Source organism: Budorcas taxicolor, chromosome 10, assembly GCF_023091745.1.
Source record: "Budorcas taxicolor isolate Tak-1 chromosome 10, Takin1.1, whole genome shotgun sequence".
Lineage (NCBI taxonomy): Eukaryota > Metazoa > Chordata > Mammalia > Artiodactyla > Bovidae > Budorcas > Budorcas taxicolor.
The window spans coordinates 90,534,553-90,560,078 of NC_068919.1; the positions used below are offsets into that span (position 1 = coordinate 90,534,553).

The 25,526-nt window shown below is 40.7% G+C and overlaps 1 protein-coding gene across 1 annotated transcript in view; it reads left to right on the plus strand.

Annotated features, from left to right (window-relative positions):
- The window catches only part of TSHR (thyroid stimulating hormone receptor), a 170,168-nt gene that overhangs the window by 49,269 nt on the left and 95,373 nt on the right, over positions 1 to 25,526 (plus strand). The gene's annotated exons all lie outside the window — the stretch shown is intronic.

The window sequence follows — 25,526 nt, forward strand, 5'->3', positions numbered from 1 at the left end:
ACTAGCATCCTATCTCCTTGACTATAAAGAGGATGCTTCTAAAGTTTCACCGTTACATATGATATCTGCTATATCTTTTAGTAGATGCCCATTATAAGGTATTTCAGTCAAGATATAGGGTTAGAGGTAACAGGAACTTACCCCGATTAATTTAAGCTAAAATCAGACAAATCCATTGCCAAGGACACTGTTACAGGCATTGCTGACTCATGGAACTAAGTGTTGGTTCACTTCCCTGGTGGCTCAGATGGTAAAGCGTCTGCCTACAATGAGGGAGACCCAGGTTTGATCCCTGGGTCAGGAAGATCTCCTGGAGAAGAAAATGGCAACCCACTCCAGTATTCTTGCATATGTGTGCTAATTTGCTTCAGTCCTGTCTGACTGTTTGCGACCCTCTGGTCTGTAGCCCACCAGGCTCCTCTGTCCATGGGATGCTCCAGGCGAGAATATTGGAGTGGGTTGCATTTCCTTCTCCAGGGGATCTTCCTGACCCAGGGATCGAACTCAGGTCTCCTGCATTGCAGGCAGATTCTTTAATGACGGAGCCACCAGGGAACCCCTCGCTGCCATAGCTACTAGAAAACTTACCAACTCCCTCATGGCTTGCTGTCATTCTCTCAGGATTCAGAGGCCCAGAGGTAAGCAGCCAATTAGCTAAAGATAGGGAACAAGCATGACTGGCACGGGCTTTTCCTTTCTTGTACTGTCGAGATTACATGAACTTCACGACTTGGTACACCCTCCCTTCCCCTCCCTTCCTCTCTTCCACTTGTCTTCTCATTTCTTCCCTCACTCCCTTCCTTCTTTTTCTTCCTTCCCTTCTTTTTTTTTTTTCTTTCTAGAATGATTTGTACAAGAAAGGGAGTATCAGTTTCTTGAAGGTTTGGTAAATCCATTCAGGCTGGTACCTTTGTGGGGATAGAGATAAATAACAAGATAAATAGATGGAATTTAATCATTGTCTGTTTATGTTTTTCTATTTACGTGTTTGGTCATTCATTTTTTTTCTAGAGACTTATCAGTTTCATGTTAAAAATTTATGAGGATAAAGCTATTCATAGTATTCAAGTCATTTTTATAAACCTGTACAGCATTTGTAGTTGTGGCCTCTTTTTCATTCCTAATACAGTTATGTATTGTGCTGTCTCCCTTCTTTTTCCTGATTAATTTTGTCAGCATTTATGTTAGTTTATCTAATTTTTATAATTATGGTACAGTATTTATGGCCTAAATGAAATGATAATTGGAACTTTTAGCCATATGTAGTAATTTCTAGAAAAACATTTGTTTCAATGACTCTGAAAAATCCCCTGGAAAATATTATTTTCTTCTATGTTGTTCTTGCAAGGAGGATCTTAACAGATATACATGAGTGTAAAGATTTTTATGTGGAGTTTTTTTAATGAACATATGTCTATATAGGATTTGTTAGATAAATGCCATTGTGATACATGAACATACATGCCCTGTCCTCTAGGACTTTTCAAGCTAATAAAAATTTAGAGCCACTCTTTATAGTCCACTATACTGTTATGAGTCAAGGGCTTTCTTAATCAGTTCTTGTTGACACTGGGCACTGCCTTCCTGGGAGAGTGGCTGGCCTGGATTTCACAGCAAGTGAGCTTGTATTCCATCCTGCAAAGCTCTGTCTTCATCCCAGACCACACATATGGCTCAAGGAGGGCTATTTACTCTGTCCTTTTAGAGTCTGAGAAATCATTGTTTAGTGGTCTGGCATTATCTATATTTACTTGGCTTGATTTGGGGATAGAGTATAATCCTAGGTCTTGATGAAAGGATTTTCATGTGTTAACCTTTTGGGTCATGATTTTTCCCACTCATAAAGTGATTTGTGGAAAAAATGTGTACTGATCTTTAGGATTAAAACAGATATACCCAAGAGAGATGGGTCTATAAAATTCATCTTCACTTGAGAAATACAATAAATAAACACTTCTAAAATATCTTGATTCAGTTATTTCAGTCCAAAAGCCAATTGGAGATCTGTTCTATATCAAGGTTCTCCAGCACTCTTGTGAAAAGGTGCTGATTTTCACTGCCTTGCAGGCTTGAAGGGGAGTGAAAACAGCGTCAGGGGTGGTTCTCCTCACAGCCCTACAGAGTCTGCCCATTCAGGAGTGTTTGTATCCCCAGGAGGAAACCGGATGATGTGAGCTCAAGGGTATGAGCAGAGACAATGGTCAGGTTTACTATGAGCAGCCAGTCCAAGATTTTAGAGGTGTCCTGGCTGATCCACATGATGCCAGATAACAACTATCTTCCTGTTGGGCGTCAGGGTCCAGAATGGCGGGGAGTTGCATCTAGGGGATATTGTTGTTGTTTAGTTGCTAAGTCGTGTCTGACGCTTTGTGACCCTATAGACTGAAGTCTGCCAGGCTCCTCCATCTATGGGATTTCCCAGACAAGAGTACTGGAGTGGGTTGTCATTTTCTTCTCCAGGGGATCTTCCCAACCCAGGGATCGAACCTGCACCTCCTACATTGCAGACAGATTGTTTACTACTGAGCCAGCCCGGGGAAGCCCCATCCAAGGGACATAAAGGGTGATAAATGAGATCCTACATATGAAGAACCAGCCAGAGTGGCACTCCCTCCTCCTCCTCTTCCTCTCATGCTGAGCACCTCCTGGACTTGTCTGTGTAAGCCCCAAACCTTTGCTTGCACCTGGGCACCAAACCGCTAACGCTACTAGACGCTAACACGCTCTGATTGCTACAGTTGCATCAGCTAAGATCTGGGTTGGCAGCCAAACTAAGCTAATGGACTGTGTCATCGCAGACTTCCCACACCAAGTGGAAGGCACAGAAGGACTTGGAGGCCTGGTCGTAGTTCCTGCCGCTATTAGTCATGGTGTGTTAGTGGAATGCAAGCTCAAAAAAACTATTTCCTAAGTGCTTTCCAAGGACCTGGTTCCTCACACAGATAGTTTTCGCCAACTGTAATGACAGGGAGAAACTAGAGTGTCAGGGAGAACAGAATTTATGCTTTAAGTTTATTTTGGATCAGATGTTCCTTAAAAATAAATCTCCACCTGATCCTAATTTTGATTTCAGTTCCATAGACTGGTGATCTGAGTGTTGAGGACAGAGATCTTAGAATTTGTTTATATGGTATAAATACAGAAAGGACTGGTTCTGAGTCGAAGGATCAGATCAATGTTTGAATATAAACTTAAAACCTCTCTAAGTCACATGTTATTTTTTGAAGCATTGAAATCGGTCTTTGCAAACGCCCTAAATCCCTTTGTTTGAGAAACTTTAAATAAGCACTGAGTTTTCTTGCCATAAAGTTCTGCACTTCTTCTAGAAAGCCTCTTTTAGAAAAATAGCTCTGAAAACCTGAAGCTGGCAAAGAAGCTGGATAAGTTGAAAGGGAAATGATAGAAAATCCTGGTTTGTGGTAAAGGGGAACAAAGGATGGGGAAGAAGTAATTATTGTTAATTTAAAACTCTGTATTAAATTTCTGTTGTACAACGTTCAAGACTGGCAGAAATTTCAATTTGTTTTATCCAGACAGTTACAGTGCTGGAGCTGAAGCTCCAATACTTTGGCCAACCTGATGCAAAGAGCCAACTTGTTGGAAAAGACCCAGATGCTGGGAAAGATTGAAGGCAAAAGGTGAAGAGGGCAGGAGAGGATGAGATGGTTAGATACTATCACCGACTCAGTGGACACAAACTTGAGCAAACTTCAGGAGATAGAGGAGGACAGGGTATCCCGGCATGCTGTAGTCCACGGGGTCACAAAGAGTCGGACATGACTTAGTGGCTGAACAGTGTTATATGTGTTAGAAATCCAGCATGTGGATGTCACTCATTAAATTTTAATAGCACAAGAGATGGGAACAGCAAGAGATGAAGGAGAACAACATAACACAGGCTTTCACAGTCCACGGAATGCCAAATGCACTTGGGGGTTTCAGAGGGAAATGAGGGAAGGAATTGAATTTGGACAGTGCCTCACTTTTATTCATGTTACAGGTTTCCAGCAGCTCCAATGTTCTGCTAACATTTGGTAATTCTACGGACGGTAAATTTGGATAGTGGAGGAAAGGGGCTGGCACTAGGGTAATGACCCGAGGGACCCCAGAGTAAACTGGGGTCAGCTTGAGGGTCCCAGGACGGCGTAAGGAGAAGGGGAGGGAAAGCACAGATGGAAACTTGCCCCCTTTATAACCGAGGTCAGCCATGCCTGACACTCCAGAGTGATATTTCTCCAAGTGTGGCCCCCAGGACAGCTTGCATCCAGATTACCTGGGAGCCTGTTAAAAATCCAAGTTCCCAGATGACACTCCACATCAGTGAAACCAGAACAGTGGGAATGGGGCCCGAGACCATGCATCTCAAACAAATATCCTCGGTAATTTCAAGGCACGCACACTCCTTTGTGAGCCAAAGAATAAGTCAAAAGTAAGAAAGAAAGTGCAAGTTGGAAATGAACCTACAAATACCAAAAAATAACCTCTGCTTAGGCTTCTATAACCCTTAGGTCAGGATCTCCTCTTTAATTGCCTTTAGGGTCACTGGGAAATTTACAAACTTTCATGAATTTTTGGAGAATCTCTAGTGTAAGAAAGGAAAGAATTTCAAAATGAAAAATAAGTGGATAACATGTGGACAGACTGGCCAGGATCACTTTCATATCCATCCTTTTTCCATCTTGAAATGTAGAGTCCAGCCATGGGAGCTGATTGCATTTCCTCAAATGGACTATGCTTTCCCTTAGCTCCATGCGTTTGCACTTGCTTGTTCCTTCTGTCTGGATGTCTTTATCTTGAGGGCAGATTTCTATTTGTTTTTAATGTCTTAGTTCAAGTGTCACTTCCTCTGGGGAACCTGACCACCTCAGATTCCATATTGCACAATGCCCTGTTGTAGTTTAATCACTCAATCGTATCCAACTCTTTGCAATCCCGTGGACTATAGCCCACTAGGCTCCTCTGTCCTTGGAATTCTCCAGGAAGAATACTGGAGTGGGTAGCCATTCCCTTCGCTGGGGATCTTCTCGACTCAGGGATCAAACCTGGGTCTCCCACACTGCAGGCAGATCCTTTACTGTCTGAGCCACCAGGGAAGCCCAGCAATGCTCTATAATAGCACTTACTACCCTCTACTGAATTACTGATTTGTCTTTGCCATTTGCCCATGTATTTTTCAGGGTCATTTACTTATCTCCTCTATTTAGTACAGAGGTTAGTACATGAAAGCTGCCTAGCAAATGTTCTTTAATAAATGACTTAATGTCAGTTCAGTTCAGTTCAGTTGTTCAGTTGTGTTCAGCTCTTTGTGACCCCATGGACTGCAGCACGCCAGGCCTCCCTGTCTATCACCAACTCCTGGAGCTTACTCAAACTCATGTCCATTGAGGCGGTGATGCCATCCAACCATCTCACCCTCTGTCATCCCCTTTTCCTCCTGCCTTCAATCTTTCCCAGCATCAGGGGCTTTTCTAGTGAGTCAGTTCTTTGCACCAGGTGGCTAAAGTACTGGAGCTTCAGCTTTAGCATCAGTCTTTCCAATGAATATTCAGGACTGATTTCCTTTAGGATGGACTGGTTGGATCTCCTTGCAGTCCAAGGGACTCTCAAGAATCTTCTCCAACACCACAGTTCAAAAGCATCAATGTCTTAATGACTTAGTGTCATGATAATACTGCTTAACTTGTGTATTTCAGTAATGAGAATATTTTTACTTCACCTTGTGTAAGATTCCATTTGGAGTAACTGAGAATTTTAGTTGAATAAGTGAAACAGTCATCCGGTAGCATGAATTAATTCAACCTTTGGTTTTCCAAGGGTGGGAGAGAAACTACACACAGAATAAGAAAGAGTAACTTTGATTTCAGGTTAAACTGGTTCTGAGTGCGGCCACGCACTGAATGGGTGAGGTTTGTATGTGGGCACTGAGCGGGAAGGAGTTGACAGGCAGGCTACAAACAGGTGGGAAAGCATGGGGTGGAGGGGGGGATACAGGGAGGAGGGTGCAAACTGCAAACTGCTTGTTTAACATCCTATCTAGTGATGGCCCTGCCAAGTGGAGGGAGAAAACTCTTTTTCCTGTGACGGCCATGGTCTCCTCATGGCTCCTGAACACAAAGTTCAACTGGGTCCCAGTTCCAACCACCTGAGCAAATGAAACAGGCTTTGGGGACCTGGCCCGAGAAGTTGACCACCGGGAGGAAAAAATGCATTCAAAGTTCCATAAGACAGACTTTCAAACAAACTTTTGGAATCTAACCAACTCAGAAATTGAACAAGGCCTAGATTAGCTTTCTCTTAGAAAGCTACTTAGTAATGAAAGCAAAGCAGATTATATTTGTGCAAAGATCAGGACTTAGGGGCTTCCCAGATGGCTCAATGGTAAAGAATCCACCTGCCAAAGCAGGAGACGTGGGTTCAGTCCCCAGGTCAGAAAGATCCCCTGGAGAGGGAAATGGCAGCCCACTCCAGTGTTTTTGCCTGGGAAATCCCATGGACAGAGAAGCCTGGCGGACCACAGTCCATGGGGTCACAAAGAGTCAGACACAATGAAACCACTGAGCACACACTCACAGGACTCTAGGGATACAACAGGATATTTCAGGAGAGGGAAACTAGCTGCAGTTTGAGGGTTAGGAGATATTAAAAGAAAAAAAGCACATTCCTTAAAGAGTAACACAATGGCCAAACTTTCTGAACCCAAAAGCAGACATGATCCTATAGGTCATATAACATAAGAGTTGTCCCACTCTGAAGAGTTTGTAGTGTGATCAGTGTATAAAAAAGAGGACTCAACTATGCCAAACTACAAGCAAGAAAATTGAGTAGTTTCATGCGGGCCAGTCTCCACTTCTAAAACACATTTGTTGCTGTTCAGTCACTAAGTCACATCCAACTCTTCCCTACCCCATGAACTGGAGCACGGCAGGCTCCTCTGTCCTCCACCATCTCCCGGAGTTGACTCAAATTCATGTCCATTGGTTAGATGCTACCTAACCATCTCACCCCGTGCCACCCCTTCTCCTTTTGCACTGAATCTTTCCCAGCATCAGGGACTTTTCAAATGAGTTGGCTCTTCACATCAGGCAGCTGAAGTATTGGTGCTTCAGCAAATTCATTAACAAGTATTTATTAAGCCCAAGCATGTGTGTGTGTGTGTGATACTTTGGCACATAAGAGGTGTTGAATAAATATTTTTGAATGAATGGATGAGTGAACATCTACTGTGTGTTGGGTACAATCCTGGAGCTGGGGTGTAGTCCTGAAACACAAATGGTATTGATTCTCATGGGCCTTATAGTCTAGTGGGATAACAAACAAAAGTACTATGTTTAGAAAAGAAAGTACCAGTTTCTGTTGGGGCAACATGTAGCAATTAACTTAAGCCAGAGGGTTAGATAAAAATATCTCCATGAGAGGTATAAAATAAATAAGATACAAGGATGTGCCATACAACACAAGGAATATAGCCAATATTTTATAATAACTGTATAGGGAATATAATCTGTAGAAATACTGAATCACTGTATCACCTGAAATGTTGCAAGTCAGCTATGCTTCAATAATACATACACAGACACATAGATGTATAGGTATCTCTATGGAGGAGTGAAAGGGAAGAAGGAACAGGGCTACAGCCTAAGGCTGAACAGGTAGTACCCTACGCCAGTGCTAGGGGGCGCCATCCACATATGAGTTGGTATGGAGGAACGCCAGGGACAGAATGGTATATGCAATGGCCTGAATGCGGGAGTGCAGCAAATGCAATCAAGTGTGGTCTAGAGAGGCAAGAGGAAAAGTCAGGAGGCTGAGGCTGAGAGAATTAGACAGGCCTGTCCAGAGAAGGTTAAGGATTTGGTTAACTTTATTCTAAGGGGAGAGGGAAGCCATATTCCGTTTTGAGATTGGTGTTTTGGAAAGAAAATCCAACACCCCTGGTTGCAGGGTGGAAAATGTTTTGGAGGTGGCAAGAGTGAATACTGGGCTGAAAAATACAGTAGCCTGAGCCTCAGTGATGGGAGAGATAGTCCAACTCAGAGTCAAAGAGATGCGTCAGTTGATTGGCTTTGGGGATTAAGAAAAGGAAAAGAGGCAAATGTGTATAGTGGGAATGATGTGTGTGTGTGTGTGTGTGTATAAAACCTAGATGTGCAAAAATTCTTTATCTTTAAAATAAATTGAACTCTGATCCTTTCTCCTGCTCTTTTGTGGTTCTCTCTCCACACCTTTATAACCTGAGTATATACAATATGAAGGGGTCCAATACCTACCCAGAGAAGACACTCTGGGAGATCCTTCAAATCTCCAGTCCATACCCCTAAAATACCTGTTGTCCAAGCTGTGGTTAATGGACCACAGAGGTGTTTTACTGAAGCCGGGAGCCCCCTTGCTTGGGACAGAGCCTCCTAAGCTGTTCCCAGCAGCGATTTCTTCCTGGCCCTTATCCAAGGTAGTAACAGATGGTGAGGTGATGTTTCTACTCTCAGGACCAAAACCTTGCAGACATTCTCTTGCATGAGGAATTCCTCTTCTCCCTTCCTGTACTGGAAGGCACTTGCTCTATGGTTTCCCCTTTGGGACACCAGATCTTTTCAAGTATTTTTTTTTTAGGTTTTATTATTGGGATCCATGAACTTGGGTGGGAAAAAATATCACATTTTAATTTTCATAGGTATCTAACTACAGTTCATCATGTCCTTCAATTACGAATATAGGCGCAAGCCACAGTTGTGTCAGGAGTGTTTGCAACATTGTCATCAATAGGAATCACAGAGGTTTTCATATCCTGTTGTAGATATCTGAAAACATAGTTTATCACATCAGCTCTTAGATATTGTAGTTAACATGTTAATAAACCTACATGCTAAAAATCATAAATCTGTTTTAATATTTTGGTAATTATATTTCAGTATATTTGATTTCCTTTAGAATACTATGCATATTATTTTAGACATGCAAAAGCATTGTCAGTCTGCCAGAGGCGTCTTCCAAGCTTTTGACTTAAACATCTGGGGATATTTATTGAGTTGAGAAAAATTGGAGAAAAGGCAGGTTTGAGGTTGGAATGGATGGACAGAGATGATATTAGGAGTCAGATCATAATGAGGTATAGTTAAGCTCAGTTAGCCTGTGAACTCCAGAGAAGGCAATGGCAACCCACTCCAGTACTCTTGCCTGGAAAATCCCATGGACAGAGGAGCCTGGTGGGCTGCAGTGCATGGGGTCGCTAAGGCTCGGACACGACTGAGCAACTTCACTTTCACTTTTCACTTCCATGCATTGGAGAGGAAAGTGGCAACCCACTCCAGTGTTCTTGCCTGGAGAATCCCAGGGATGGGGGAGCCTGGTGGGCTGCCGTCTCTGGGGTTCCACAGAGTTGGACATGACTGAAGCGACTTAGCAGCAGCAGCAGCAGCCTGTGAACTCAACATGTTATAGTGAAATATAGAAAACTTAGCTGTAATCCAAAAATCGAACCAAAACCTTTAAACCAAAGCTAAAGTTCTGCTTAAAAATATGAAGCGCTAGCAGGGAAAATCTTTCCATTCAGGCTATGTTTATTCTAAAAGCCTCTTATGCAGTAAATCTATTCTTTGAAATGGAATTGATTGCCCAGAAGAGCTGCTTTTCTTCCTGTCAACTTTATGCTAACTAAAAGAACACAAGAGTATATATATTATTTAGAAGTAGTCATTATATGTCAGAGAAAGCCTGCATAATAACTCAACTGAGTACCCTTAACTAATAACTGTAACTATGTAAATCTTGTAAAAATACACTTAGGGTCAAAACAACTTGATATATTCTATACATGAACACACACATACACAGCTTTTCAATCTTTTTATTAGGCTGAAATATAAGAAATTGCTGGCTTTGGGTGAAAAATAATTGTTGAAATATAAGTTGTTTTGTGTGGGTTTCATATCGTATGACCAAAAGTTCTGGGCCAGTACCTTGGGATCTCTGATGAATTAAAAGGAACCTCTGATATTCATGTCAGAACAACTCAAAATCAATGCAGACTAGATAGTCAGATGGATAAATAGATGTTTTCCTTATATTTTACTGAAAGATAGATGTTGAATCTGAGGGCACTATATATTCATTTCTATCTTTAATCATTTCAAATTTCTTGGAAACGTAGACTGTTAAACCTGGTAACAACCTAGATAACTACTCAGGGAATTTAATCAATTTAATCAGGGTAGTTAATCAAGTAAACAACTGTTTCAATTTATTCATTTTTGTTTATGCAAATCAAGATTTTATTAAGCTGTCCACGTCTCAGTCTTGGGAGCACCATGGTTGACTTTTCTTCTATTTTTTTAAGTTGAAGTGTAATTGATTTACAATACTATACAAAGTTCAGTGTACAACATAGCGCTTTGATATTTTTACACATTACAAAATGATCACCGTGATAAGTCTAGTTGCCATCTGTCACCAGACAAAGATTTCAGTATCATTGACCATATTCCTCAGGCTGTGTGTGATATCCTGTGACTCATTTCTTACTGGAAGTTTCTACATCTTAATCTCCCTCACTTATTTCACTCATCCCCAGCCCACCTCCCTTCCCTCTGGTGACCACTAGATTGTTCTCTGCATCTGAGTCTGTTTCCTGTTATGCTACATTTGTTTTTTCATTTTTTAGGTTTCCTGGTGGCTCAGAGGTTAAAGCGTCTGCCTGCAATGCGGGAGACCTGGGTTCAGTCCCTGGGTTGGGAAGATCCCCTGGAGAAGGAAATGGCAACCCACTCCAGTATTCTTGCCTGGAGGATCCCATGGACGGAGGAGCCTGGTGGGCTACAGTCCACAGTATTGCAAAGAGTCAGACACGACTTGAGTGACTTCCCTTTCACTTTCCTATATAAGCAAAATCGTACAGTATTTGTCTTTCTCTGTCTGACTTATTTCACTTAGCGAACACTCCCTTAGCCCATTCGTGTTGTCACAAATGGCAAAATTTCATTCTATAATAAACGTTTCCATTTATTGCCACTGGTTACAGGGCAGTCTTGAGGTCAGAGAGATCTTATCTATTTATTTGACAACTCCCTTTGGCTATCTCATTAAGCCAGATACTGACAGAAGCAAACTTCAAATGACGAATAAAATTCATCCTAACTACCTCACACAGGATTGGTTTTGTGGGACTTGGTTTTCTCTGTTATTGGGTCAGATAAGGATAAAAGCATACGCCTCAAAGAGTTGTTATGAATATTAAATGAAATTCCTGCCTGGAAAGTGTTTAGTGAAGTGTCCAGCACACGGCACAGTTTCAGTGTACCTAGCGATGGACATTACTGTGGACCAAACCCTCATTTTAAAGCTGAAAAAAATTGTATCACCCAAACTTTCTCATTCTGCTCACACCACCACCGTCTCTTACCTCTGCACAGCTTTTATTCTCAGACAGCCTTGTCATATGGTGGCAAAATTGGACACTGGGAGCTCTAGACTTACACTGTGCTTATGCTAATGATTCCAATGAGAAGACTGTGCCTTTGCCCAGAGATTGGTGGGTGGTGAGCGGAGTGAGGGATTAGCCTCACTTGGACCGCATAGAAGGTATTTATGAGAATGTATTTCCAGGGCTAGAAACCAAGGATCAAGGAGAGGCAGGCTAGACAGATGAGCTGTAGCTACCACAGTTCACTGTAGTGAGACAGATTGGAAAATGTGTGGAGGAAGAGGTGGGGTGTGTGTTTGCGTGCACACACGTGTGTTTGTGTACTGACTCTGACTTAGGTGATGTCTAGAGCAACGGACCAGAAACCACAAAACTGATCAGTTCCTAAAGAGAAAGAAGGCTGAATGTACACTCAGCAAAGGTCACGTTTCATATTTGCATTCAAATTCTTTCATTTTACGCTCATTTGCACAACTTCTTATTATTTAATATGAGAAGGTTCACTACAGCACCATGGATTAGAGCCACTGAATTAGGACTCTTCTGATTACAATGATTCAGAAAAGGCAAGTGAAAAGGAAAGCGAAGTCGCTCAGTCATGTCCAACTCTTTGTGACCCCATGGACACCAGGCTCCTCCATTCATGGGATTTTCTATGCAAGAGTACTGGAGCTGGTTGCCATTTCCTTCTCCAGGGAATCTTCCCGACCCAGGGATCAAACCCAGGTCTCCCACATTGTAGACAGACGCTTTACTGTCTGAGCTACCAGGGAAGTCTATAATTCAGAAACCCATCTCAAATCACTATTTCATGAAGATAAAGATAAGAGTTGAAGGTAGGCATAGACCTACCTAGAGATGAGAAAGCCAAACCAGATTTCTGTACCAGGTAGATGCAAGTGATGTATTTGCAAAGTAGCTTGTATTTGCAAAGATAGACAGGTACACCCATGAGATTAGATCCTGTAGTATGGAAGAACAGGAAAGGTAGAACTCCCTGAAGAAAATTCCATAAGAATCTGAAACTTCAAAATATGTGGGCAACAGCAGGCACTTTTTAAGTGAGTTATGAGTAAAGACATTTTCTAGATAACAATATCCGTATTTGACTGCACTTTCAATCATCACCTACTTTGACTCTTTTCTAAGTTTACAACCTCAGTTTGCAAAGACTGATGCTACTCAATAGCTTCATTCACAGATCTAAATGTGAGCTTTAATACTGCAGTTATTAGTATGGATAGGATGGTTAAATTCATGTGTTAACTTGACTGACCCACGAGGTGCCCAGGTATTCGGTCGAACATTATTCTGGGTGTTTTTAGATGACACGAACATTTGGCTAGGCGTACTGAGGAAAGCAGATTGACCTCTTGAATGTGGGTGCCTTCAACTGAAGTTGAAGGCCTGAATAGAACAAAAAACTGACCCTCTTGCAGTTAGAGGAGACTCCTACTGCCAGACTGCTGAGCTGGGTTGCTGGTCTTTTCCAGTCTCTAGACTTCACTGAAATACGGCTCTTCTTGGATCTTGAGCTAACGGCTTTTGGACTAGAAATTGTAGCATCACCTTTCTTGGTTCTCAGGCCTTCAGATTCGTGTTGGAACTGCACCATCAGCTCTCCTGTGTCTCCAGCTTGCCAACTGCAGATCTTGGGACTTTCAGTTCCACAATCACATGAAAGCCAGTTGCTTATAATAAATCTCTGTTGGGCCTGTTTCTCTGGAGAACTCTGACTAATACAATAGCTAAATCAGTAGAAATACATACTTGTTTTTTAATGTGAGAAGAGGTGGAAAGTTAGGTTTGGACAAGTCTGAAGCTGTTTTTATGAATCCGTAATGTTGATTTTTTGAACTTAATACTTGTCTTTCACAAAAATAAACGACAATGGGAAGGATGGCGAACTGGGAGTTCAGATACCTGAGTTCTGGAGTGGATTCTCTGTTATAAACTATATGTGAGACTTGACCAAATTACCGAGCTCAGCTTCCCTCACTTTAAAAGTGAAAAATTGGAATATTTTGTTTCAGTAAAGACATCTAGATCCTATACTAGTCTCTGGAAGCCAGCTAAAACCAATAAGGAAAATCAGCAACAGACACCCGCACTGTGATTATGAGATTCCCAGGTAGCACAGTGGCCAAGAATCCACCTGTCAATACAGGGGTCATAAGCGAGGCAGGTTCAATCCTTGGGTTGCGAAGATCCCCTGGAGTAGGAAATGGCAATGCACTCCAACATTCTTGCCTGGAAAATCTCCATGGACAGAGGAGCCTGGCGGGCTACAGTCCCTGGGGTCGCCAAGAGTCAGACGCAACTGAGCACACACACAACAACAACATTCACTTGAACCATGATGTGCATGAGGAACAGAAGGAAGGAACGAACTGACGGAAGAGGGCTCCCAAGGGCCACAGCCTGAGAGGTTAGTGCTCTCCTAAGCAGGAGAAGTACTGTCATCAGCAATGAGCAGGACATGCATAAGACAAGATGGGTGGGCTCCAGGAGTTCTGGAAACTGCACGGATACCCTGCAGTGGCAGGGGATATGATTAATGGAGGCATTTACAGACAAGCTGACTCTTCAAGAAGTTTTTCTGTCTGGCAGACCAGGTGAGAAACTGAATGATAAGCACGATCGGTTCTCAATCTTCATCCTCCGCAGAATGTAAACTCCATGGAGGCAGGATTGTGTGCCATTTCACTGCTGTATTCCCCAAATCTAGCTCTGTACCTGACACAGGGAAGGTGCAAAATCCAACCATCTGCAGGGTGGCTGGATGGATGGGTGAAGAGAGGTTATGGCTAAACCAACCCATTAACATACTTTTTTGTGACACACACACACACACACACACACACACACACACACACACATATATCTTTTTGTATTATTTGGGACCTTAAAGATGGGAAACCTTGGGGCTTCCCTGGGAGCTCAGCTGGTAAAGAATCCTCCTGCAACACAGGAGACCCTGGTTTGATTCCTAGGTTGGGAAGATCCCCTGGAGAAGGGAATGGCTACCCACTCCAGTATTCTGGCCTGGAGAATTCCATGGACAGAGGAGCCTGGCGGGCTACAGTCCATGGGATTGGAAAGAGTTGGACATGACTGTGCGACTTTCACTGCCACTTTCACGTGAACTGCAAAATCTCCCTGCTATCCCAGAGCACTTCTCTGTTCTTTCACATAGTCTTATAAATTATTCTGCCACATTCAGAGAAAACTCCTGCATTATCAAGAAAGAATTTGATAGGGTTTATCCAAAAGCATCAGATTCATGCAGAAAACAAAAACCTATTCAAGTAACAAAGAAAAAGAATAGAACAAATAAAAATAAGAGTTATCTGTGAGCTCATACTACTTAATGGGATACAGAGTCTCAAGGAAAAAAGAGTAAGACAACATTAAAATGTTTAAAAAATTAATTGGCAGATCTTGGGACAGAAGTGAAAAAGAAAAATAAAGCGTTCATAAATACAAAAGCCTTAATGGGAACAGCAATGCTGCCAATGTTAAAAATGCATTCAAGACATCCTGAGAAAACTAAGCAAAATGAACTGGAGAAGAAAACCAACTACAGTAGATGGGGAAAATGTAGCTTAAGAACACAGAAGGAAATTCAACAGGTGCAACACATGTTTTAAAAGACAAGAACAGATCAAAGGGAGCACAAAAATATTCCAGTGTGTCAAAAAAAAAAAAAAAAAAAACCCTCCTGAAATAAAAGAAGGCCTGAATCTACAGAATTAAAGACACAGTATTCCAGCAGAGGACATAAATATTTACAATTACCCATGGAAAATCTAGTACAGTTAATGGATTTCAAAGGAAAAAACAACAACACAAGAATATCCAGACAGAGGAAACACAAAGATCTCATCTTAAAAGCAAAAGAATTGGGCTTCCCTGCTAGCTCAGTGGTAAAGAATCGCCTGCCAATGCACAATACACAGGTTAGATCCCTGAAATAAATAAAATTATATATTTTTTAAAAAGTGAAAGAATTAAAGTGGCTTCAAACCTTCCATGTTCAGTGCTAGGAAGAACAAAGTCATGTCTTAAAAGTTCTCAGGGAAATAAAGTGTGAACCACCAAATTATATACTGAGACACACGAAGTACTTTATCTCACTGTTCATATATGCAGTAACTTTTAAAGTCTACTAAGAACTGAGGAAAATACAAACTGCTGCTGCTAAGTCACTTCAGTCGTCTCTGACTCTGTGCGACCCCATACACGGCAGCCCACCAGGCTCCCCCGTCCGTGGGATTCTCCAGGCAAGAACACTGGAGTGGGTTGCCATTTCCTTCTCCAATTCATGACAGTGAAAAGTGAAAATTGAAAGTGAAGTCGCTCAGTCATGTCCGACCCTCAGTGACCCCATGGACTGCAGCCTTCCAGGCTTCTCCGTCCATAGGATTTTCCAGGCAGGAGTACTGGAGTGGGGTGCCATTGCCTTCTCCGAAAATACAAACTACATGAGCTTTTAAAAATGATTATCAAACTTAAGTCAGTCAAGATATGAATGTAATTACATATAATAAAGTAACCAGCTGTAAGCATTGATGCTTTTGAACTGTGGTGTTGGAGAAGACTCTTAAAGAGTCCCTTGGACTGCAAGGAGATCCAACCAGTCCATTCTGAAGAAGATCAGCCCTGAGATTTCTTTAGAAGGAATGATGCTAAAGCTGAAACTCCAGTACTTTGGCCACCTCATGCGAAGAGTTGACTCATTGGAAAAGACTCTGATGCTGGGAGGGATTGGGGGCAGGAGGAGAAGGGGACAACAGAGGATGAGATGGCTGGATGGCATCACTGACTCGATGGACGTGAGTCTGAGTGAACTCCGGAGTTGGTGATGGACAGGGAGGCCTGGCGTGCTGCAATTCATGGGGTCGCAAAGAGTCGGACACAACTGAGCAACTGAACTGAACTGTAAGCATAGAGACACTTTATCTGTAGAACTCAGGTTAAAATAACTTGGAGGGATTATATTATTATAGAACAGACTGTAAACATAATATATTATTATTTTGTAGAAATAATGTAACTAACGAAAACCAGGATCCAGAGAAAAAAGAGAATGGAGATTGAGTAAGTGTACTGGTTTCCTGGTCTTCAAAGTAGATGTTTACTGCTGATCTAAGATCAAGCATGTAACTAAACAAAGTAAGTGTAGCAGAAGAGAAAAGCAAGAGGGTGAAAGAAACAAAGTATTCTACAAACAGAATCATTCAGAGTGGGGTATTAATAGATACTGGTTAAAAAAAGAGAAGTTATATTATTTATCATATATATGAAGGTATATGTTAGAAAGTGACAAAAATTACTAGTACTAAAATTGGACCATCAATCTTCCACATTATGAAAAAAAAATATACACACTGGCAAAATGAACTAAGAAATCACAAACCACTGGCAAAATATTAGAAACAAATCATAAAAGGCTTCTGTTTTTTTCTGAATGTTCCAGGAATATTCACAACAGCATGCACATAATATAAATCACTCCTGCTGAGAAGTATTCACAAAGCAGGACAAACAATTCTTTTAAATCTCACAGCCACCAAGGTAATAAAGAATTGAGACAAAGAAGAGGAAAAGGAAACTTAGAGAGGTGAATCCCAGAAGTGGCTGATGATTCTAGAAGAGTTGATTAAGGAAGAAGGTGAATACAGATTTTGGCAGCCCCATAGGGGTAGATGGTTAAAAAAAAATCTAATCAAATTTTGTCAAGTAAGGATCACTGACAAAGCTCCACACATGGAGTTGGGATTCCCAAGGGCTTCATCTTAATGTGAAGAGTACCTGGAAGAACTTGGGACTGAGGTATAGTTTCAAATCATCTCAGTCTCTATAACTGGATTAAGGTGAGCTAATAAGAGGTGGCAAGAATACACAGAAGAACTGTACAAAAAAGAACTTCATGACCCAGATAATCACGATGCTGTGATTGCTCACCTAGAGCCAGACATCCTGGAATGTGAAGTCAAGTGGGCCTTAGAAAGTATCACTACGAACAAAGCTAGTGGAGGTGATGGAGTTCCAGTTGAGCTATTTCAAATCCTGGAAGATGATGCTGTGAAAGGGCTGCACTCAATATGCCAGCAAATTTGGAAAACTCAGCAGTGGCCATAGGACTGGAAAAGATCAGTTTTCATTCCAATCCCAAAGAAAGGCAATACCAAAGAATGCTCAAACTACCACACAATTGCACTCATCTCACACGAGGCAATGGCACCCCACTCCAGTACTCTTGCCTGGAAAATCCCATGGATGGAGGAGCCTGGTGGGCTGCAGTCCGTGGGGTTCCTAAGAGTCGGACACGACTGAGCGACTTCACTTTCACTTTTCACTTTTATGCATTGGAGAAGGAAATGGCAACCCACTCCAGTGTTCTTGCCTGGAGAATCCCACGGACGGGGGAGCCTGGTGGGCTGCCGTCTATGGGGTCGCAGAGTCGGACACGACTGAAGCGATTTAGTAGCAGCAGCAGCAGCAGCACATGCTAGTAAAGTAATGCTCAAAATTCTCCAAGCCAGGCTTCAGCAATACGTGAACCGTGAACTCCCTGATGTTCAAGCTGGTTTTAGAAAAAGCAGAGGAACCAGAGATTAAATTGCCAACATCCACTGGATCATGGAAAAAGCAAAAGAGTTCCAGAAAAACATCTATTTCTGCTATATTGACTATGCCAAAGGCTTTGACTGTGTGGATCACAATAAACTGTGGACAATTCTGAAAGAGATGGGAATACCAGACCACCTGACCTGCCTCTTGAGAAACCTATATGCAAGTCAGGAAGCAACAGTTAGAACTGGACATGGAACAACAGACTGGTTCCAAATAGGAGTACCTCAAGGCTGTATATTGTCACCCTGCTTATTTAACTTACATGCAAAGTACATCATGAGAAACGCTGGGCTGGAAGAAGCACAAGCTGGAATCAAGATTGCCGGGAGAAATATCAATAATCAGTTATGCAGATGACACCACCCTTATGGCAGAAAGTGAAGAGGAGCTAAAAAGCCTCTTGATGAAAGTGAAAGAGGAGAGTGAAAAAGCTGGCTTAAAGCTCAACATTCAGAAAACGAAGATCATGGCATCTGATCCCATCACTTCATGGGAAATAGATGGGGAAACAGTGGAAATAGTGTCAGACTTTATTTTTTTTGGGGCTCCAAAATCACTGCAGATGGTGACTGCAGCCATGAAATTAAAAGATGCTTACTCCTTGGAAGGAAAGTTATGACCAACCTAGACAGCATATTGAAAAGCAGAGACATTACTACAGCCAACAAAGGCCCATCTAGTCAAGGCTATGGTTTTTCCAGTGGTCAATGTATGGATGTGAGAGTTGGACTGTGAAGAAAGCTGAGCGCCAGAGAATTGATGCTTTTGAACTGTGGTGTTGGAGAAGACTCTTGAGAGTTCCCTGGACTGCAAGGAGATCCAACCAGTCCATTCTAAAGGAGATCAGTCCTGGGTGTTCTTTGGAAGGACTGATGCTGAAGCTGAAACTCCAGTACTTAGGCCACCTCATGCAAAGAGTTGACTCATCTGAAAAGACTCTGATGCTGGGAGGGATTGGGGGCAGGAGAAGAAGGGGACGAGAGAGGATTAGATGGCAGGATGGCATCACCGACTCGATGGACGTGAATCTGAGTGAACTCCGGGAGTTGGTGATGGACAGGGAGGCCTGGTGTGCTGCGATTCATGGGGTAGCAAGGAGTCAGACATGACTGAGCGACTGAACTGAACTGAACTGAACTGAGGATTGTGAGTGTCCTAACTACATGCCAAAGGCAAATGTTAATCTTCCCCGGAGGAAGATAATCCTAGACCTTCAATTATTTCAACATTATTTTCATATACAATATCTTGCACACAATTAAAAGTAACTGGCCAAATAAAAAGGAAAGATGATTTAAATAAAAATCAAGAGAAATAACAGTAATGGAGATGGATGCACAGGAGATTCAGATACTGAGCTATCAGACAACAACTTTAAAACTTTCAATAGAAGAGATTTTTAAAAAACCCAAAGTTGATTCTTTAAAAAGTTGGGAAACATTGATAAATCCTGGGTGAAGCTTATTAAGAACAAAGAATCAGAAATGAAAAGGGATATATCACTGCAAAGCTTACAGATATTTTTATTTTTTAACAGATATTTTAAAAACTATCATATCACTCAAAGATATTATTAACTTTATACTCCCAAATATTCAAATTTAGATAAACAAGTTTCTAGAAAAAAATACAACTTACAAAATTGACACCAGAAGAAATAGAAAGTCTGAATTATCCAATAAGCTTAAAGAAATTAAAAACCATAACAAAGGCACATTGTAATTTCTCCAGTCTTAACCTACTCACTTTTTCTCCTTTAAATTTTATTTCCAGATTTTTGAAAAAGTACTCATTTTTCCAGGAATGTTTGGGGGAGTTTTTTAGTTCCTGTTTCCTCTTCACCTTATTTTATTCAACTTTCTCAAACTTTTAAGGGTTATATGTTATACTACATAGCTCTCAATTATATTTCAAACCACAGGAGGACAGACCAGCTGGCAGGAAGAAGAAAAGGAGAGAGATATGGAAGAAGGAAGAAGACAAGGAGCCGTTCTGATTTGAAACCACACCCTTTGTTGCCTATTTATAGCCTCCTGACCTGCAATAGTCATGAACAGTCATAGATGATATTAAATATGAAATATATTCAGAGAAGCAATTTGGAAAGTGGTTAGTGTGTGTGTGGGGGGGGGGGGGGGGCGGTGAGTGTGTAGTCCTGTAGTCCTTCATCAAGGTCCTTGCACATATTACTTAACCCCTCTAATTTTCAATTTCCTTGTCTATGAGATAAACATCATCATGGTACACCTGCCATATCATTGTAAAAATTAAACAAGAAAATACATATCACTATATTAGTACAGAACCTAAGACATAGAAGAACTCTATGAATAGTAGCTATTGTTTATAATTATGATGGAGAAAAAATAAATAAAAATAATATGTGATTTGATTTTAGGTTTTAAAATGTGTTAATGAGGAAACATCCAAAGTCTCTTTATGTTTCTTTAGTGGAAATATAAACTTTCTATACTAAGTAGGAGAAATGAGTATGGCCATTCCTGGAAGCTGTTCTAAGTTAGCCTACCTGATCTGATGGCCTATGAGTTGATCAAAACATTTGACATTTTTCTAAAGAAAAGAAAGTGAAACAATAACTTGGCCTTTCTTTAAAAAAAATATACCAGGGACTCTGCATCCTTGCCAGTTATCTATAACACAGTCTGTTGAGACTGCCCAGCATTGTCTGGAATTTCCAAGTCTCAGCACTATAAAAATAATTCACTAAAACCATCCTCCAAATAATTTTATGTTATGTACTTACTTAACACTGCACTTTGGACTACAGGGTGGGATGGATATGCTGGGAATTATGTTGGGTTCAGTGAGAGTTAGTCATCTCTGACTCTTTGCAACCCCATGGTTGAGAGTCCGTACAAAGCCTGTTTTGTCATAAAGAGCAGCCCCTGACGTTTGAGGAATGGTGTTTATTGGTTCTTGAAACTTATTACCTATAATTACTGGAGCATACCGATCGCAGCAAAGAGGGCAGTTAAGAATGGCTGATGCAAATTCTGCAAAACAAGTTTACTGACGTTCCTGTTTAAACCGTCAAGAGCCCTTGAGGGACAAAAAAGTTACTTTCACAGGGAACTTTCAATTGCCTGCTCTCTGATGTCTAAACATAATAGGCTAAGTTCATTTTTTTTTCCCTTGTCTGCTGGCTATAAAAGACCACAGAAAACTGATCCTTCACTTAAAATCAAGAAAAAAAATTACAAATTACATTGCTTTTGGTTAAATTCATTTTTCACCTCAAGGATTGAGCTCCAGGTCATCACATCAAAATATATATATATTTTAAAGTCTGAAATTCTTTCTCTGACTTTTATTGAAAGTCAATTTCACTTTAATTATCATATGGGATGAATATTTTGGTATTAGTCTTTTTCTCTTTCAATGAATTAAAACACATAGAAGCACTATTTAAAAATCATGCCAGGAGATAATAAATGTTGAATCCTTTTCTCCAGTGATCTTTTGTTTTGTGAAACCAGCTTTTCTATATCTGAAGGTATCACTCAAAAAAGGACTTTACTGAAATATTTTTAATCATTCTGAATGCAGCCATCTGAATATGAGCTCCCAGATACCAGTGCATTTGGACTTCCCATCCAGTTAGACTATTTGATTCATACTAGAAAATCATGCAGTGTCATTTTTATTGCTGTCTCAATTGAGAAGATTGTCAGGAGGCAATCTTTATTGTCCTTTTTTGTTTTAATCAAGAGAATTGTCGATAGGAGATGATCTCGGTGTAAAATATACATGGAGCAAATATGACCTCTTGCTGATGACATTTTTCCATGATCACATTGGAGATTTTTTCAGGGGTACACATTGTATTCTGCTGCCCTTTTCGCATCATCTTATAGCATCATTAAACTTTAGACCTGTCTGTGAAAGCTGAAGTGTATTTGGGAACCAGGAAGCGCTGACTCATTGGCCATGATGAATAAAACCACCAGGAAATCCCTATATTTTTCTTCCATAGATTTGAGTATTCAGGTTTGCCCTGCATAAGCCCTCAATTTTAGAAAATCTGTCCACACTTTTCTAACTAAGGACAGGGAGATGGAAAGGAGGCCTGCTGATGACGTATGCAGAGCTTTACTTGGAAGAGCACGGGTTCCCTTCACCCTGCCAGTCTGCTCTTGGCCTCAAGTCACCTGCGTAAGTCCCTACAGTCACGCCTTTGGAGGAATTACAACCACAGGAAGCAAAGTGGGCATGGCTGTAACTACACTAATATTTTGATGAATTATATTTACCCAAACAACTTATTTTTAATTGAGCAATAATTTGAGTTATGGTAAAAATCAGTGTATGTTTAAGAAAAACATGAAGCTTCAATTTGAAGAAATAGATAAATTTTAAGGGCAATCCTGTCTACATTTGTTTCTTACTTATTTATATCTTGCTATTATAGAACACCAATAGGGAATCTTGTTTCAGATTTTAGAAGTTATTTTTTAAATCTGCATTTGTTTTATTCTCTTTCAATTATGTTTTAGTATCTTATGCATTTAAATCAATTTCCAAAAACTCCTTTGTGGTTCAGAAAGAAACATAGAATGTTAAGGCTGAGCTTACTCCAAGAGAAACTATCATGCAAATCACACACATAATTTAAAATTTTCTAGTTGTCACATTAAACTAAGTAAAGAGAAATAGGTGAAATTAATGTCAGTCACATGTGCATGCATGTTCAGTCATGTCTGACTCTTTGTGACCCCATGGACTATGGCCCATCAGGCTCCTCTGTCATTGGGATTCTCCAGGCAAGAACACTGGAGTGGGTTGCCATTTCCTTCTCCAGGAGATCTTCCCAACCCAGGGATCGAACCCGAGTCCCTTGAGTCTCTTGCATTGTCAGGTGGATTCTTAACCACCGTGCCACATTGGAAGCCTATGTTTGATTACATTAATATATCCAAAATCTGTAATTTTAACATGTAACCAAAATAAGTTTTATAAATATTTTACTCTTATTAAGTCTTCAAAATCCAGTGTGCATTTTACACCTCCAGCACATGTCAGTTCATACTAGCTGCATTTTAAGGGCTTAGGAGCCACACATTACTATGACTGTTGTGTTGGTCATTGCAATTCTACTCTATGAAGGAACTTACAGCTATCATACTCTGGGTTGAAAGAACTGCAACCCTCAACCACGATGCCTTTGACCTTTTAATGAAAACATGACTCTTCTAGAACTACAGAGCATACTCATAGTTATAAGTAATAACAATCCAACCCTGCTCCACCTTAACCACACTTTAAAAAAAAAGGTTTATAACTTTTCTTTCATTACAAGTGAAATACATGTTTTCTGTAGAAAAATTAGAGAGTACAGATTACAAAAAGAAAAATTTAAATATCTCTAATCACACTCCTTGAGAACTTCTAACATTTTGTTGTGTATCTATTTAGAAGCTTTTTTGTGTGATTTTTTATAAAAGTTTCATAATGCATGTACTCTTTTGTAGCTGCTATTTTTAACCTAGTATTAGATTTTAAACATCTTCTCATGTTCTTTTTATGCAGCATTTAGATAAATTTTAATGGCAAAATAATATTGCATTTAGTGCATGTACCGTAATTTATTTGTCTTTGGACATTGCAACTATTTACCTATCAAAAAGTTTGCTGTCACAAATGACTCTATTCTTTAGGCTTGTATTTTGCTCATGTTTGAAGAGAGGGAGCAGGGAACAATTTTATAGGTAATCCAAAGAATAGGAAGATAGTTGAAAATTGCAGCTATTTATATGATAGTTTTTTTTTTAATTTTATCTGAATAGTTTGAATAGTCAGTTTAGCATGCATAAAGGATCCTCATGTAACTTACAGAAAAACCAGACACATGTCTAAAGACTGAATGCATTTTAAATGCTTTTAATGCTAATGAAAGAAAGAATGACAATTACAGTCTCTTCCTTTTTTCCAAGTAGATTTCTCAAAGAAAACAGCTAAACACTATCTCTTTTATGTTATAGTTTGTTTTTTGAGTCATCATCACTGTTGCAATGAATACATAAATCCAAACTCATTTCATTTTCTGAATAGTCAAGGAAGTTAAAGATCTAAAGGGTAATTTCCTGAATGTAAAATATATACTTCAAGTGTCTCATTTTCAGGGTGTGGGAAAAAGCAAAAAAGAAATATTATTCTCCATACATGAAAAAAAGAACCTGAGGCTCAGAGAGTTTATAATTTATCTAAAGTCACACAGATAGTTATTAACAGAGTCAGGATTGGCCAGCCCAGTGAAAAGCCAGCTCAAATCTCTGCCTTGTTGTACTGATGGAACACAGGTGGTAAAATAAGCCCTAGTAATGCTGTATGCCCACGCCAGTACTCTCGCCTGGAAAATCCAGGGAGGGAGGAGCCTCGTAGGCTGCAGTCTATGGGGTCGCTGAGGTCGGACACGACTGAGCGACTTCCCTTTCACTTTTCACTTTCATGCATTGGAGAAGAAAATCGCAACCCACTCCCGTGTTCTTGCCTGGAGAATCCCAGGGATGGGGGAGCCTGGTGGGCTGCCGTCCATGGGGTCGCACATAGTTGGACACGACTGAAGCAACTTAGCAGCAGCAGCAGCAATGCTGTATGCAGAAGAATCATTTCTAGATTGCCTCTTTATGGGTTATTAAACTCTATTACCCAAGTTTTCAAATAATTTTGCAACCAGGACACAAATAATAAAGGGAAAGACAACTGTGAAACTTAACTTCTGTCATTTTGCAGGTGCTTATTAAACCAGTCCTGTTACATTTATCTTAGCTTGTTGAGGTTTATGATAAAATGTGGCTACTATTAGCAATACATGATGTGCATAAAATTCATAGCACAATATATAACTGGGTATTTTGATTATCTGTTATTGCATTAAAATTTAGAGGCCCAAAGCAGCCATTATAGGAACTTCCTTGGTGGTCTGGTGGTTGAGAATCCATGCTTCCAATGTAGGTGGGCACAGATTCTATCTCTGGTCAGGAAACTAGGATCCCACATGCCATAAGGCATGGCCAAAATTAACAAGTAATCATTACAGGGTATCTAAATCACATCAGAAATTGGGATAAGATGTGGCTGAGGCATTCTCATGGCAGCGTCAGAGTTTATTTACTGGTATTCATGTGACAAATGGGTGTGGTTGGAGAGCCCAAGGTGTCTTCCTTCACATGTCTGTACTTCATGAGGATGGCTGAAAGCTGGTCTTAGGTGGGGCTGGGACTGGAGCGCCTACACTCTGAATGACCATTTCAGGGTAGTCAGACTTCTTTCATGACGAGTCATGAAATATCCTTCTAGGAGAATATTCAAAGACAACCAGGCAGAGGCTGCAAGACTTCTAATCCAAGAACAAGAACTTCAAGCCCCAAGAACACCACTTCCACCACATTTTTTGGTCAAGCAATCACAGCCACCCCAAATTCAAAGGGAGGAAAATTTGTGGCCGTCTTTTTAC